Genomic DNA, 16,014 nt, shown 5'->3' with positions numbered 1-16,014 from the left:
GAAACGTCTTCTGGTACTTGCTCTGTGTGGCACAGAAACCTGAGAGAGCTGGAGCACAAAGGTAGCTAGGCTGTGTATAATGAGTAAACACAGCCGTACGGAATCCAGCTGTGTCCATGCGGCTTCCTATTATTTTTGCATGAAAACCAATGGAAACAAAAGGTTTTGAGTCTTTTCTGTTATTTCTGTTTTATATTTTTGAAGACTATCATAAACTAATAAGATTAATGCCAAAGTTCTGCATTTATTTTCTGTTTCAGTAATAGCATGTCTTGTTCAAGACTTAGGCTTTTCAGCTAAGAATTCATACCATAAAGATAACAGGCTTGGCCATTAATGATCATTAGTGTCACCACTAAGAAAAGATTCATGTTGGCATTATTTATTAAAGCAATCAAAATGTGCTATTATGTTCCTAATTACAATATTTATTCAAACTCCCCTACTTACCCACAGTACAAATACAGTGCAGGCAGCTGTTGTAGAAGCTTCCCTGTGCAGCTCTGGAAGTGACTTTTTCTTTCAACTGAGGACACTCCTATTCTCAAAGGGAAAGAACAGAATAAATGTGGATCTTCACACTGTGAGGCAAACACTGGTTTTGGATGCATGAAGTTGTATTAAGGATAAGAGCTGCAGCAGCAGAGAAGTGACTGAGAGCTGTGGTAGGTCAAAAAATTATCTGTTCAAGCTTCTGCCTTCAAACCAGCATACGATTTAAAAAAAAAAAAAAAACATTAAAAACAAACAAACAAACAAAACTTCATCACTTCTAATGTAAATTACCCACCAGAAAAACAAAGAATTTGAAGTACTACAGAGCATTTTATTTATTCAGGGCTACTTTAGGAGATAAAGAACACCAGTATCAGATTCTACAAACAGAGATTCGGCATCATAAAGTCCTCCCCTGAGACCTGAAATAAAAGTCTTACTTCACTGTTTTGCAATACGGCAGCAGAAATAAATAAACAAACACAAACTATAGCACTGGGTCTATCATAAAGCCTATCACACAAAATATCTAGAAACAAATATGAATGTTGGATAAATTTTTTTAAGAACATCCATTTAGAATATTAACAAAAATTATCTTCAAATTAATTCAGTGTCTATCGACTGTGCACTTTTTGCTGAAGTATGAACAATGTGTTTATTAAATCAATATTATAATTTCCAAACATTGTCAAGCAGAGACCAGTAAGACAGGTAAGAAGGTAGCTGTCTGCCCTCCTCAGATGAAGCCTACTTTTCCAAAACCAAGAATGATCTTTTTTAGCAACTACAGCCTAATATGGATTATCAGCATCATCTGCTACTTTTGTTTTTAGGAAACAGTTGTGCTTTTTCCAAAGCAATCCCAAAGCAAAAGATACAGTGACAAGAGATCATTAATGTTTTGATAAATAATCTAAATTATTGTTTGTTTGAAAAGATTAATGTTTTACATATTCCAAAACACAAAATATGCCACTTGCATGAGGGGAATTTTGTAGCTGTGAACGGAGTTGCAGTTAGTGGTATTTTTCCACGGACAGAATATATTTTGTTAGTTACATTCGTGTGTCCTTCTATGTGCATGCTCCCATTCAGGTATTTTCGTCTGGATTCAGTCTGTTCCCAAGTGACTGCTGGATAATCGCACTGTTTGGGTGTTGACTTGCTTCAGGAGAGAGGGACAGAATCCAGGATAGTCTTATGACACGCCATCTCCCTTCTAAACCACAAAACCAGCTACAGTGAAATATATTTATTGGAATATTACTTCAGAAATATAGAAGAAAGGAGTAAAATTTACCTTGCAAGTCAGTGCAAATCTGTGGTGGGATAAGACTGTCCTTTTTTTTGAGGAAACATTTTTCATGGTAGTAAGAAAAGAGAGGTTATGTAGTTAAAGAGTTTATGAAGGAATAAAACATCACTTAGTATCCTCTATACCCTCACTCCCAGTATGTATAACAAAACTAGAGAGGAAGATCAGATTAGAGGTTGTGGCCTTCTCATCTGCTAACTGTATATAAACAGTGACTTCCTAGTCATGAGATAATTGCAATCACGATGTTAACATGCAGGACAGTTATGCCTCAATAGGCTTTTCTGAGTGCTGAGTTCAGTCTACTTAGTGAGCAGTTCCATTCACTTTAGCAGGAACATTTTTGGGGAGAAAGACTTACAGCCTGGAGAAAATTGTAAAATGCAAGTAAAGCATATTAAAAAAAAATGGTAATACTCACAGTAACTAATGGAACCAACACTGAGCCTAAAAAGAATCTTGTTGGCAAATTGCACTGTTGTAGAATAAATAACTACTGAGAGTGAAATATATGGGAGGAATAGACTAATCAAAGAATAAGGATGTTAGAACTAATTAATCTTGGGAATAAGAAGCAGAATCAACACATATACTTGTATCATGACCCCCTGAATATGATGTCAATTCACTTCTGCATAGATATCCCTTTTGCTCTAAAAAGGGCAAATGATTTTTTATGTTCTATTTCTTTTCTCCCCTCAACAGGGGAGAATTTTGTTGTACCACCTGAAGGTGAATTAACTCAGTATGCCTGAATGGCAGTGCTTCCTCAAGGATGATTTTTTTTTTTTTTTTTTTTTAACAAGAGATGAAAGACTGCATCTACTCATGTCAACAAGAAGGTTCTCCACCACAGTCAGTCAGGTCAACATTTCCTCCTTCTTATTTATCTTCAGTTGCTCTTGAACCTTAGAAATTGTCTAATTCACAAGTATTGCATTTTTATAGACCAAGGCAGAAAAGAACACAGGAATACAAGATGAATAATACAGGAATAACAAAATACTCATTTTCAACTGAAATCACATGTATTGTAGTGCTTCATGACAGCCACAATGCTTGTGTTTGAAATTAGCCCAAAACTTGGTATTGTATATTAGTTGAATCTTTCTCATACTGTCCCAAAATTTACAGTTATTCATACTGATTTCCTTTGTTAGCAGTATTCTATTATCTCATGTTTATCGGCTTATATTTGCATGACACTATTTAGGTAGTACTAAAAATTGCCTCCTTTATTCTTATTGGAGTTACAGTTCTTGGTAAGCAATTCCTATGCTACTCTTTGGAATCTTCTGTTTTGGCAGTGCATAGCTAATCTAGTTGCATATTGGTATAGTTGCTTTACTTCTTAAAGAGCTCGTATCTATCCAGAATGTACGGAATCATTGAGGAGCGGAGATATTTGAACTGTGTTATTACAGGCAGAAAAATGGGATTTTGTTTTATGGCCCAAAGCTTCTGTAAGCAGAATCTCAGGCACATAATTCTTGACAGACAGCATTCAGGCAGTTGAACATCTACAGACTCACCTTCATGCCTCCTGATGGCTTACAGTCCAGAAACTTCCTATAGGAAAGCAGCTGTTTGTAATGTGAATAGTCAACTATTAGTCAAATTAATCATTTTATGAAGGGCGGAACTTCTTTGAAGCTGTTCAACTTTGCAACAATCTTAGCAATTATTTTTCTTGAGCAATTACTGAATTAGCATTGTTTGCTTCAAATAGGACATAGTATAGAACAAAGAATACACTATTGATTTTTATAGCAAATTCTCAAGATACTCAGGAATTATTTGCTTGGTGGGCAACTGATCTATCCACTTTTCTGGCTAGACTGTACTTTTACTTCTCCTCTAGCTCTCCTTCAGATGGATAAGTCCAAGGTAGGGATGAAGGATAATATGTTAAGGGATCTGTCTATATAGAATTGTTTTCTACCTTGGAGAGCCAATTAAACATAAACTGCCTAGGGCTTTTAAGTGCCTTCAGAACTCCAAAGGTAACATCTTATTCCACATCTTAATTCAGATTTTTAATACTCAACAAAAATATTTTAGTTTACATACAACAGGTGTTATTTCTGTAAATTGTAGCTATTCAGAAATGTTTCTGATTTAACTGCCAATAATCAATCTTAACATATAGTAATTTGCTTTTCTTGGTAGTATCATAGACAACAGTAGTCCAAAAAAAAAAAAAAAGGCTGACAAATATTTACCTTTCTTCCCTTCCCTGCACTGACCTCTGAGAAAAGTTTATCTCCCTTCTTTTCATTGGCTTTAATACATGAGTACCAATACTATCTCATGCCCTTTGTAAGGCCCAGATCTCACAAGCATACAAACACACTAACAGTTATCTGAGTAATTCCAGTGACTACACGTGTTAAGTCAAGCACATCCTTGCAAGTTACTTAAACCAGCACCTCAATTTCCAATATCTTTTAATGAAGTTACCCTTCCTCTTTTATTTAAAAAGATTCATCCAGCCTGGGAAATCATGTCAGAACACCCAGCTAATGTGTTTTTCTCTCCTTTTTGATATAATAAAATAATAACTGTAGTAACAGTAATAATCATAATTTCCACCATATACAAATCATACCGTACTTATCTCCTTCCTGATTCTCCTTCCTTTCAAATACAAGGAAAACAATGCTGGTATTTCAGAATGATTCATATTTTTGTCTCAAGATTTCCAAAAGCTGTAGAAATAGCAATACCATACATGATGCAAGATCATGTAAAATCAGCAGCATATTTGTTTCAGATATGTGTCAACTGGTAAGAGTGAAACAATTTTTTCAGTGAATGAATTAGGATTAGTAGACTGAAGGAATCATCTGCTCAGGTGAAGGACATGCTGCTTCTCTACAGCTTCCCACTCTAGCGGTGCTCAGCATCATAGACATTTGAGATATAAGGACTATTTCATGGGATTCTGCTGTGGCCACCAGTGTGTTAATTAAGAAAAGTGATGAAAGTTGAATCCTGTTCCAAGGCTTAAAAGAAGGAGTGAGATTTTGATGGAGGGATTAAAAAAAATGTTCCCCATATTAATTTCAACCTTTGGAATGAATTAGCTTTGACTTTTCTGCTGAATGTTTCATCTATAACCTCTGATAGAACACACTCAATTCCTCAGATTGACTCCCAGCAACTATTGCAAATAAACCATGATATAAAGCCTACTTCATCAATAACCAGAGTAAAAATGGATAAAATGAAAACCTAAGGTATTTAAGTAAATTTAACTGAAGGTATCTGAGAAAACCACAGTCAGCGCATGTATACTTATACACAGATAGAAAACTACAATAAGAATATTTATCCAATTACAGAATGCCTTTCTTTACATTCCACCTATGTGTTTCAGTAATCACATTAGTAGTTGTTGGAGATTCATCTATGATTTACAATTAGACACTAACAAGAACTTTACCACTGATTTCTGCTAGAATGTCTTCCAGCCTGTATTGGGTTTAGGTGGCAAAGCCATGGTAGCAGGGGGGCTTCAGGAGTGGCTTCTGTGAGAAGATGCCAGAAGCTTCCCCCATGTCTGACAGAGCCAATGCCAGCCATCTCGAAGATGGACCCACCGCTGGCCAAGGCCGAGCCCATCAGCGACGGTTGTAGCACCTCTGGGATAACATACTCAAAAAGGGAAAAAATCTGCTGTGCAACAGCAGCCAGGAGAGAGGAGTGAGAATATGAGAGAGGAACAGCCCTGCAGGCACCTGGGTCAGTGCAGAAGAAGGGGAGGAGGTGCCCCAGGTGCCGGAGCAGAGATTTTCCTGCAGCCTGTGGAGAAGACCATGGTGAAGCAGGCTGTACCCCCACAGCCCATGGAGGTCCATGGTGGAGCAAACATCCACTTGCAGCCTGTGGATGACCCCACACCAGAGCAGGTGGAGGCACCCGAAGGAAGCTCTGGCCCGTGGGAAGCTCATACTGGAGCAGGCTACTGGCAGGACCTGTGGCCCCATGGAGAGAGGAGCCCAGGCCAGAGCAGGTTTGCTGGCAGGACTTGTGACCCTGTGGGGGACTCACACTGGAGCAGTTTGCTCCTGAAGGTCTGCACCCCATGGAAGAGACCACGCTGGAGCAGTTCGTGAAGAACTGCAGCCTGTGGGAAGGACTCACGTTGATAAGTTGGTGGAGGACTGTCTCTCAAGGGAAGAGTATGAGGAGTCCTCCCCCTGAGGAGGAGGAAGAAGCAGCAGAGACAATGTGTGCAGAACTTATCACAACCCCAATTCCCCATCCCCCCTGTGCTACTAAGGCTGGAGGCGGTTGAGAAATGGGGAGTGAAGTTGAGCCCAGGAAGAAGGGAGGGGTAGGAGGAAGGTGTTTTAAGATTTGTTTTTATTTCTCATCACTTGACTCTGATTTGCTTGGTTATGAATTAAATTAATTTTCCCAAGTTGAGTCTGTTTTTCCCGTGATGGAATTGCTGAGTGATCTCCCTGTCCTTATCTCAAACCATGACCCTTTCGTCATATTTTTCTCCCTCCTGTCCAGCTGAGGAGGGGGAGTGATAGAGCAGCTTTGGTGGGCACTTGATGTCCAGCCAAGGTCAGCCCAGAACATAGCCATAACCATCAATATGGTAGGAAATTATCAGCCCAAACTATTTAAACCACAATGACTGTTCTATTATCAGAACATCTTTCTTCTCATGTACGTAGGTCCATCTGTATTTCAATAGCAGGAACTGAGAGGAAGTAATAAATGAAAAGCTCTTTCAGCTCATAGGCACCACACAAAAAGAAGAGGGAAGAATACCATATGTTTAGGTCCTGCAAACTTTACAAAATTTTTACAACAGAAGCTTGTGCTAGCAATTCCTGTGTGTTTTAAGCTAACCAAAAATCTTTCCTCTGCATCTGTTGAGATCCCATCATAAGTGCTGTACATTTCCAGTATATATGTAAGTGCCATTCATACATAATGAATAGCAAATTGAGAGAGGTGCAGAGACTGCTTTGAGCAGAAAAGAACAGCACAAAGCTCTGCACTTAAGTCTAGGGCTTTAATATAGCAGACCCAAGGCAATTTTTGAAGGTCTTGTAAAATAACAATGGAGTTCACTGAGGTATTAAGTGCCAGGAAAAAGAGTGCTCTAATAGCAAAAAAGAACAGCTTGCTCTCAGGGCTATTTCATGCAGGGTGTTCACAAAGGGAAACACTCCAACATCATTCTGCTATGCTGATTAATGTTCTTAATGTCCCATTGCCTTCAAAAAGTTAACAGTCTAAAAGGCTTTGTTTTGTTTTGTTTTGAGGGGTGATTTGAGACAGTGTTGGGAAAGGAGGATGGTATGAGACAAAGTAAGAAGAGATCAAAGTTAAGACTAGATGAAGCCTAGTCAAATAGACTTTTAGAAGTCCAAAAGGTGCCAGAGAGAAAAATGGTTATACACCACAGCAACCATGTTTTGGCACTTGGAAAAAATGTAGTCTTATGCTCCCAATAAGCTAAAACAAAAAAAAAAAAAAGTGAATGTAACAGTTATTCTTGAACTGGAATTCAGTGATGGGATAGATCTTTTCCACCTTGATAGTAGAAAACAATCAGTACAAGGAATGGGGAAACTCAGGCCGTATTAAGTCCCACATTTCATCTGAGATGATGAAAAGCAACAGGTACTTCAATGGGAGCTGTGAAAACCTGCACCGCTGACATGAATAATCATTCTACACACTATATTTATTCCTGCCCCTTCAATTTCACAATTAAAAATAAATAAATATAAACAAGTTAATACCAGGAATTCCTTATTTTCTCAACATGTTCTATGAGCTATGGGTTTGTGATGTACTTACATGTTAAGACCTTTGTGTTAACCTTCACCTGCTACTCTGAAACCATAGATTCCTGGAATGATGCCACATGCACACATTGTCAGGCAACCCAACCAGGTGGTCTTTGCCCAGAAATAAGACTGATTCAAATTTTGTCCAACCTCATAAACTTCATTTTCTCCTTATTAAACATCTAACTCTTTCACAAATGCTCATCTTAGCCTCAAAGATAGGCATTTCCATGTTAATTGTATCAAATGGAAGAAATTCCTACTTACAAATGTACTCCCATTTACATTCATAGCTTTCCAGAGGCAGAACTTCCTACCACTTTGCCAGGTGGAGAAGGGTCTGTATTTTGGAAATAGCCTTACAACAAAAAACTATCATACAAAATTTGCCTGACAGTAACAGTAACTGGAGTCTGCAATAACATCTTGAAGAAATACTTCCCTATGAGAATACACTCCCATTGTGAAAAGCTACAGCTATACAATTTGCTGTTCTGCTTTTCTCTAACATTCTTCTCCTTAATGTTAAAGGTAAGTCACATCACTTACAAGTTAGGGCACTAATTTCCTTTTAATGAACCTTTGCAAATTTAAAGGTTATATCTTTCAACCGTTTCCCAAAATTAAGATTTTTTTTTTAAATCCCAGACCCTCTGTTTTTTCAAAGTATTATTTGGGTTTAATAATGTGCCTTCTGGGAGCAGCAGTTTTGCTTTATAATGCTGTCCTTTCCTTTCATTGCAACTGACATTCTGTCTGCTGAACTCTTTGCGCTACCCTTACATTTGCACCAAAAAAAGAGGAGATATTTCTTTGTTAATTGGCTTATTAAAAATTCATGGTGCATTTTGATGTTTAATATTTAAACACAATGTTTAATGTTTGCTAGTGCCATTTTTTCCTGGGGAAAAACAAAAACAAACAACAACAAACCCCCCCCCCCCAAAACCCAAACAAGCAAAAAAGCAAACCCCAAACCCAAATATAATAGAGAACATGGTGCTTTTCAGGACAATGACAGAGATTTTATTGTGGGCTAACATTCAGGCCAGAGAGCATCATTACTTCAGCATTAGTACATGTTTTTAAAAACATGTTTAAGCTCATGCTCCTTTTTGAGTCCCGAGACAGACAGCCATGATATACTAAGGTACTGTAATGCAATCTGTTTTTTTTTTCTTTTTTCCATTTCTGCTCAGGACTGCTGATGCCATATAAAGAGCATTACCAATCAACTATATACACCATTAACATTAGACTTGAGAGTATTTTATTTAGAGAACTTTGCATTTCCTAGTCAATGTGTTAAATATTTCCCACCCAAAGGTTTGAGTCTACAAAGTGCTAAGCTTACTGGTGAAGCAACCAAATACAGAGTTAAAATTTCAATTTTCCAACTTTAAAGGAAAAAGCAGTATGTCACAATTGAAACTGAAGACAGACCAGTGCTTAAAACAGAACACGCAGAAACTGAGACACTTGCATTAAATTATCTTCTTATCTCAGACTTTTCTGTTTATAAGCAAATCAACTCAAGTCTACTAACTTTCATGGACCAATCTTAAAACTAAATTCTCCCATCTGTGCACATATGAAAAAATTCAAGTACTAAAAAACCCCTTTAAATTATTGCTTAACTTCCTAGGGACCTATGGGAGTCCTTTCCCTGGGAAAACTGCCTACAGATCTGTTTCCATTCAAGTACAGAACTGCCAGTGCTGAGCAATGAAGCATTAGAACTTGCCAAGAACCATAAATATTGCATTTCCATCTAATTCACCTCTAACTCACCAAATCCAGTAACTGGTCTAAAGATCTTTCCATGCTCCCTCAGCTTTTCTCACTTTATTACTTGTGATAGTTGCCATAGGATGGAGCCTACCAACCCGTATTCCAGAGCATTAGTCAAACGGCCCACCACATAGCTCTTCACTTTGCAAAGAGATCCTTCTTTCTCTTGTCTCACCAATACTCCTCGCTCAGTACTCCCATCACCTTTCTATGCACCAGCAGTGCTTATTGGGCACATCACTGAATCAATTCTAAGCATAATTCCCTCTTCCATAAAAAAGAGGGCTCATTTTGGGGTTTTTTTTCCAGGTTAGTTTTCCACTGCAGTAGATCCTGCCCAACACAGAATTCAACAACTTCAAATCCAGCATATAGAAGTAGGAAGAAGCATGTGTCTAGGATCAGAGGAGAAGCAGTAAACATTAGACAGATTTACCACAGGTGATCAGAAAGCCCTTTCTCATCTCAAAATCTGTGAGCTTTCTCCATAAATGCCAGTTTTCAGCTGGGAATAACTTTTGCTCTCATTACTCTGTTGTATCACTAAGATCGCCCTTCTCTGATACTCTCTGTGCAAATCCATTCACATCAAAAAAAAACCATAGGGCAGATATTCCACCTAAGCAACAGACAATAAAAGTTCCAGCCTCAGAACCATCTTCACAATTCCACAGCTGCAGACAGCAGTGACATCTACTTTTCAGGATTATTTTATTCTTTTACACATAATTAGAGTCTGGGTGTGCCCAAATTCACTTGTCTCCTGCTAACAGTCATCTTCAGAAATAATGTGTTGTTTTGCAGAGTCAGATTCCTGAATGCTTCAAGGTTATGCAAGCAAAAGGTGGTTATTTAACATCAAAATAGCCAGGAAATGTTAGGTGCATCAGTAGGCCAGTGACATGGAAAGGAGTTTTATTTGCAGATATTATCTTAAGTAACTGTTTTGAAGTTTTGTAATATCAGAAAAACTACTAGCCAGCTGAAGAGGCAATACCTGCTGGACTTTCCATTTTCCAGGGAACAAAAACTTTTTCTCTCATTCATAACTGATAGCTATTTTATACTAAACAAACAACAATGGTTTGGGTGGGGGTTTTTTTGTTTTTTTTAAAGGCAAACAAATATCAACACTAAAACTTCTTTTACCAGTTTGAGAAAATTCCTGAAATAGAGATCAAAAACTTTGTTCTAAGAAAGGTCTGACTGGAGTACTATATGAAACCAAAATGGTTGTTTTGTTTCTGAAGCCAAACTGGTACAAAATTAAAACAATAACTCACCAGACATCAAATGAAATCATGTCATAGCGGAATAGTGGTTTATCAGATCACATTCTGTTGTTTGTCTCTTCAGGCTTCTTCTTGCATTTCTCAATTATGACTTCTCCCATGGCGTTTCTTTTTAATATACAGTTAGGTTATGCGCTGTTGATGACCAAGTAACATCAGGGAAAAATTGTAAAATAGCAGATGTGAATCAGTAGGCCAATGCCATGGGAAGGAGTTTTATTTCCATGTGTTCAAATGCAACATCGAAAATATAATTGCAATACGCAGCCTCAAATTTAAAATGTAAACATTTTAATCTCTGGTATCAGATATTTTGGTTTTCCTGATGTTATTGAAGTGTATATATACAGAAACATTTTGTTGTCTACGCTGTTTCATACCTCACCTGCGATTCTGCACAATCCAGAAACATAGATGTTGCTAGACTCACTAAGACAACCATTTTCTGAAATGAAATCTACAGTATAACAGGTCTGCCTATATGCCTATGCCTAATTATACCCATGCCTATAATGGATCTCCCTATGACTAATACCCACATTTAGAAGCCATTTAGTCACCTCAGTTTAAAAAGAAGAAGAAAATCTCAATTTCCTCACAACAGAGGAACACTTAAAAACATACTCTCCAAGCACCCAGTGCGTGGTCAGTTCTCTGGTAAAGGGAGAGCAGCATTCAACAGTGCCAGAAAGACAGGCAATCCATAGCCACTGCCAATTAGCCTTCTTTTCTGGGGGTGCAGTCCCCCTGCTGCTCTCCATCGAGGGGCTCTGACTGCATTATCTCCAGACAACTGAATGGAGGAGGGAAGTTCCCAACTTAGGAAGGGATGGGTCTAACCCCCAGTGCTCATTTCCCCCAGATAAGATAGCATTTTCCAAGCAGGAGAGGAAGACACCACATTAAATTTAATTTCAGACAGGGCTGGGTTAAGGTAATGTCAAAACTCGTGAAAAACAAATATACCCATTGGAATTTTGATACGGTCCCCAACAACTGCATTTGAACATGCTCTGAAAATACTTACCAGGTGCTGCTGCCAACTAGAGCAGTTTGCTGTACTATTGAAAATTGTTTTGTTAGGATTATTGACTGATCATAGCCAACTAAAATAGCTCAGATTTCAAGAGAATTGGATTTATGAAAAATGCTGCAGAGTGAATTTGAATAATGAGTGTATAATCTCCTTTTTATCCAAAAATACTCCATGAAATAGTTAAAAATATATACAATATTAGTAACTATTTACTCAAGACTAAGGAGTATATTGCACATTTGAGGTAAGAATTTATCCCTTTATCCTATCTCCAACATCTACATGTGAATGGGCTACATTTAGAGACAAAAAGGACCCAAGAACACTAACCTGCTAAATGAAACAGTAGTCTTTTACAGGAACTAGCGCCATCTCCTAAAGAAAGAATGCCCTCTACTGCTTGGTTACAGAGCTGCACCACAGCAAAAGCAAGCTGTTCAAAACCAGGTTTAATATGGACTGAAACCTTTGAAAAATAAATTAATAACTAGATTAAAAAAGAATAATAATAACAACAAACATTTTTGTGGATCATCTCTCAGAACTATTGGGAGATATGAAATGCATTTATAAAAAATATTACTTAAAAGCAGCTCTTCTCTCTGCTCTACTGTTCATTTTTTATGATATACCTGCATAGCATGGACCCACACATCTCACTCTAAACAAGTATATAAAATCAAGCTGATTGTTTTCTATACACACACACACACACACACTTATTACTGCACACAGTCCCCTTCAGAGACATTTGTATATCATTTGTCCACAGTAGTTTGCCTTTAAAAAACAACCAGCTGAAATTTTTCCTTCTGTGAAAGTTACATTTACAGCATGCAATTTTGCATCATGGTACCACACAGAAGAGCTCTAAAGCATTGTCAAAAGACAGCAGAGGCATGCATGCTGATTTATTCTACATCAGCAGAGAAGAAAGGACACACAAATGCTATTCTAGAAAGATTACCTCAGATCTGATTCTGCTTTATATCAGATTTGTTCCTAAGGAAACCCTGTATTTTTTTAAAGTAAAAGGGAAATTTCTGAAGTGGATTTTAAACAGTGACCAATTAGTACCTCCAGCAGTAGATACTCATCTTTTTCCTGTCATTTTTTTCCCCTTGCTTATTTGGCTGTCCAAGTAAGTAGACAGAAAGTTTATATTCACAGTAGGCTAATTTTTGTTTCTGTAATAAAAGCTTTGGTTGTACAGCATCTAAAAATACAAACTCAAAGATAGTTTAACTCAAACTCAAAGACTGTTTAAAAGCACACAAATGAGGAATTTCTGGAATACATGATTCTTTCTGGTTTGTTCTTGACAGCACATAACCTTGTCCTGTCTTGTTGAATGAGCTCCTAGGCACTGTGGGAATGCAAAAAGATAATGCTAAAAAAAAGAGGATTGTTCCCCCAAAAAATATTTCTGAGATTAAAGCTTTGCCTCACCTGGTCCCAGCTATGGAAAAGCAAACAAATTTCTAACCTTGAAATAATATTTCTGCCAGATATTAATTTGAATTTTCCTCCTTTCCCAATGTCACGCTTGCAGTATCTGGGGAAACATATGGTCTGGAGGGAAGATGCTATTTTCTCATCTGGAGAAACATACAGAAACTCAGGTTAAAAAAAACAGAACATTGATTCAGGTAGATCTACATTAGCTGAGACAAACTGACAACATACACTGTAAGAGAAAATATGGAAAAGAGAGTTTCACTGCATCAGATATATCATGAGCCAGCATTCTCCAAAGACTTTCAGATCTTTACCAATGAAGGCATGATTTCTAGGAAAAGAAATTACATGTTTCAACAACTCAAAAATAAAAAGGAAACTTTTTTTTTTTTAAGAAAGAATGGCAGAGATGCATTATCTGGTACAAAGAAGTTTATTCCACTTTATGTAAAAACAAGAAAGTCCACAGTTTTATGCCAAACGCATGGAGAATGTCAAAAAAAGGATAACCTCTTTAGAGTGATCTCAGAAATTCCCTAGCCTCCCTGGTTAGAAAATTACTTTCTTTTGAGAAGAAAGGAATAGCTAACTACACAAACCCTCCATAATGTGTTTGACTAAGGTTGTTATAGTACATATGTAAAAGCACCAACACTTGATTTCAGACTAATTCCACATTATTCTTAATTTTCAACAAGCAATGGCATATGATGCTACCACTGGGGCTATTCACGGATGCTGATAAATATTTTCTGCAATTGTTCTGATATTCTGGCCTGACAATTTCAAAGAAACACTTCTCTGAGCCTGCATCGCAGAAATAAACACAGTAAGAATGACTACAGCAAGAGTGACCAAAGCTTTTTTGTTACTCTTCAGCTTTTCCCATTACACACACAGGCATAACACAGCTGGATAGATGTTTGAGATAGATTTCATAGTACTAACAACGTACGTGCCATGGTTTGGAAATTTTCAAAACAACACTCCCTCTAACAATTTTTTGCATTTTCACCTTTCTGTGCAGAAAAGGTGAATGTTCAATTTTCAGCAGTAATAAACAAAAACCTCATAAAAATGCTCTCCCAAATAAAACACACCATCTCCCAAATAGAATACAGTATCACATACCTTTTAGCTTCCAAGAATATATGCAAGCTCTATGTGCATTTCCCACAAATACTATTCAATACATACAAATATATATGTATATATGTGCGTATATACTTATCTATATATGTATGTATGTACATATGACTTTTCCACATTAAGAATCAAGGGTTTAGCAGCGCATTGATGTAGCACTGAACTTTAGAACAAGATTGCAGTGACAATGGTACTATTATTTATTGATGCCAGGAACGAATCTACAGTAATAATGATGGCTACCCAACCTCTGTTTTCTCTGCTGGATGTATCAAGAATATCAACTGTCCCAGAAAGGACTGTAACTCAGAATAATCAGGCACTTTAAAGAGGCACAATTCTTCTATGTCCATACAAAATACTGGATCACCGAAAGCTTTTTTTTCTTAAATTGATAAAGATGCTTTTATTACAGAATATTTTTAATGATGTGGGTTGTTTTTGGTTTTTTTTTAATTTAAAGTTTCTTCTTAAGTACAGCCTCTAGTACATGAGTTGCTGCATTTCCATGAAAGCTATGTCACCAGTAATGACAAACTAGTCTCTCCTAAACCTATTCTTAACCAAATGTCAAAGGCAGTAGGAGTGATTTAGGGTAATGAAATAGAACCTATTATGATCTATGAGGTGGAAGAGATAAAATGTTTTTCTCGAAACCATTTGGATAAGTAAGGTTGTTTATTCAATTCTTTATTAGCAGAATTAGAATTCAATAAAAAATGGGGGAAGACGGGCAAACTAATCAGCAGCATAATGGAAGCGACATAAGATATTGCATGCTTATACATTTTGTTATCCTAGCTTAGAGAATGGGACACAATAAACATCTCCAAATATTTGAAGGCCATAAACAGAAAAATTCAAATAATTACTTAGTATTACACATAGAGTATATTTAAGAATAGTGAGATTACCCTAAGCAAAGTGGGCAAAGCTTCTTGACCGTGAAATTTATACAAAACTGAAACCGTTTTCTTAACAGGGAGATCTGTTGCTCAAGACATTATATTAGAATGCAGAGAGCACACGGAAATGTCCTGTAGGGAATGCTCTGCATTGGTTTGGCAATAAACCTAGTATGTCTTTCCAGGTATAATTTGTATGATTTCCTGGGTTTGGACATAAAACACATGGGAACTCAAGTCAAGAGTTCATGTAACTATTGTTTTTGACCAAGCTGAGTACCATATGGTGCAATACAGGCAATCTGATGAACTGATGTAAAGCTAGTGTTAAGTTATGTAGAGGCATACATTCCTGTCAATATTTTGGCTAAAAAAATCCCCATTATATAGATCACTAGATTTAAGATAGAATACACTGGCAGGATCAAGGATTCTTGCAGGACAGCAGCATTATTTCAAAACCTTCTTCGTGTTTCTATCACTGGCAGAACCAGCCTCCAAACTACCTGCAAGAAGCCCTGTGGAGGCACGCTAGAAAAATCAAGTGGGACTTCCTACTCAGAGGTTGCATCCATACTCTTTGTACTAAAATACTGACTGCTGTGTTTTTAACCAAAAGAAGCTTTCCAGCCCTCCACAGCATCACAAATTCAGCTCTGATAGTACCACCTATGGACTACTTCTTATTTCAGTATTTCTTCTAAAGTAAGAAGGGAAAGTCAGCCTTCTCTAGTTCTGGATCGCTCAGCTTCCC

This window comes from Balearica regulorum, chromosome Z (genome assembly GCF_011004875.1).
Source record: "Balearica regulorum gibbericeps isolate bBalReg1 chromosome Z, bBalReg1.pri, whole genome shotgun sequence".
Classification (NCBI taxonomy): domain Eukaryota; kingdom Metazoa; phylum Chordata; class Aves; order Gruiformes; family Gruidae; genus Balearica; species Balearica regulorum.
Note: the sequence above shows the minus strand (reverse complement) of the source record.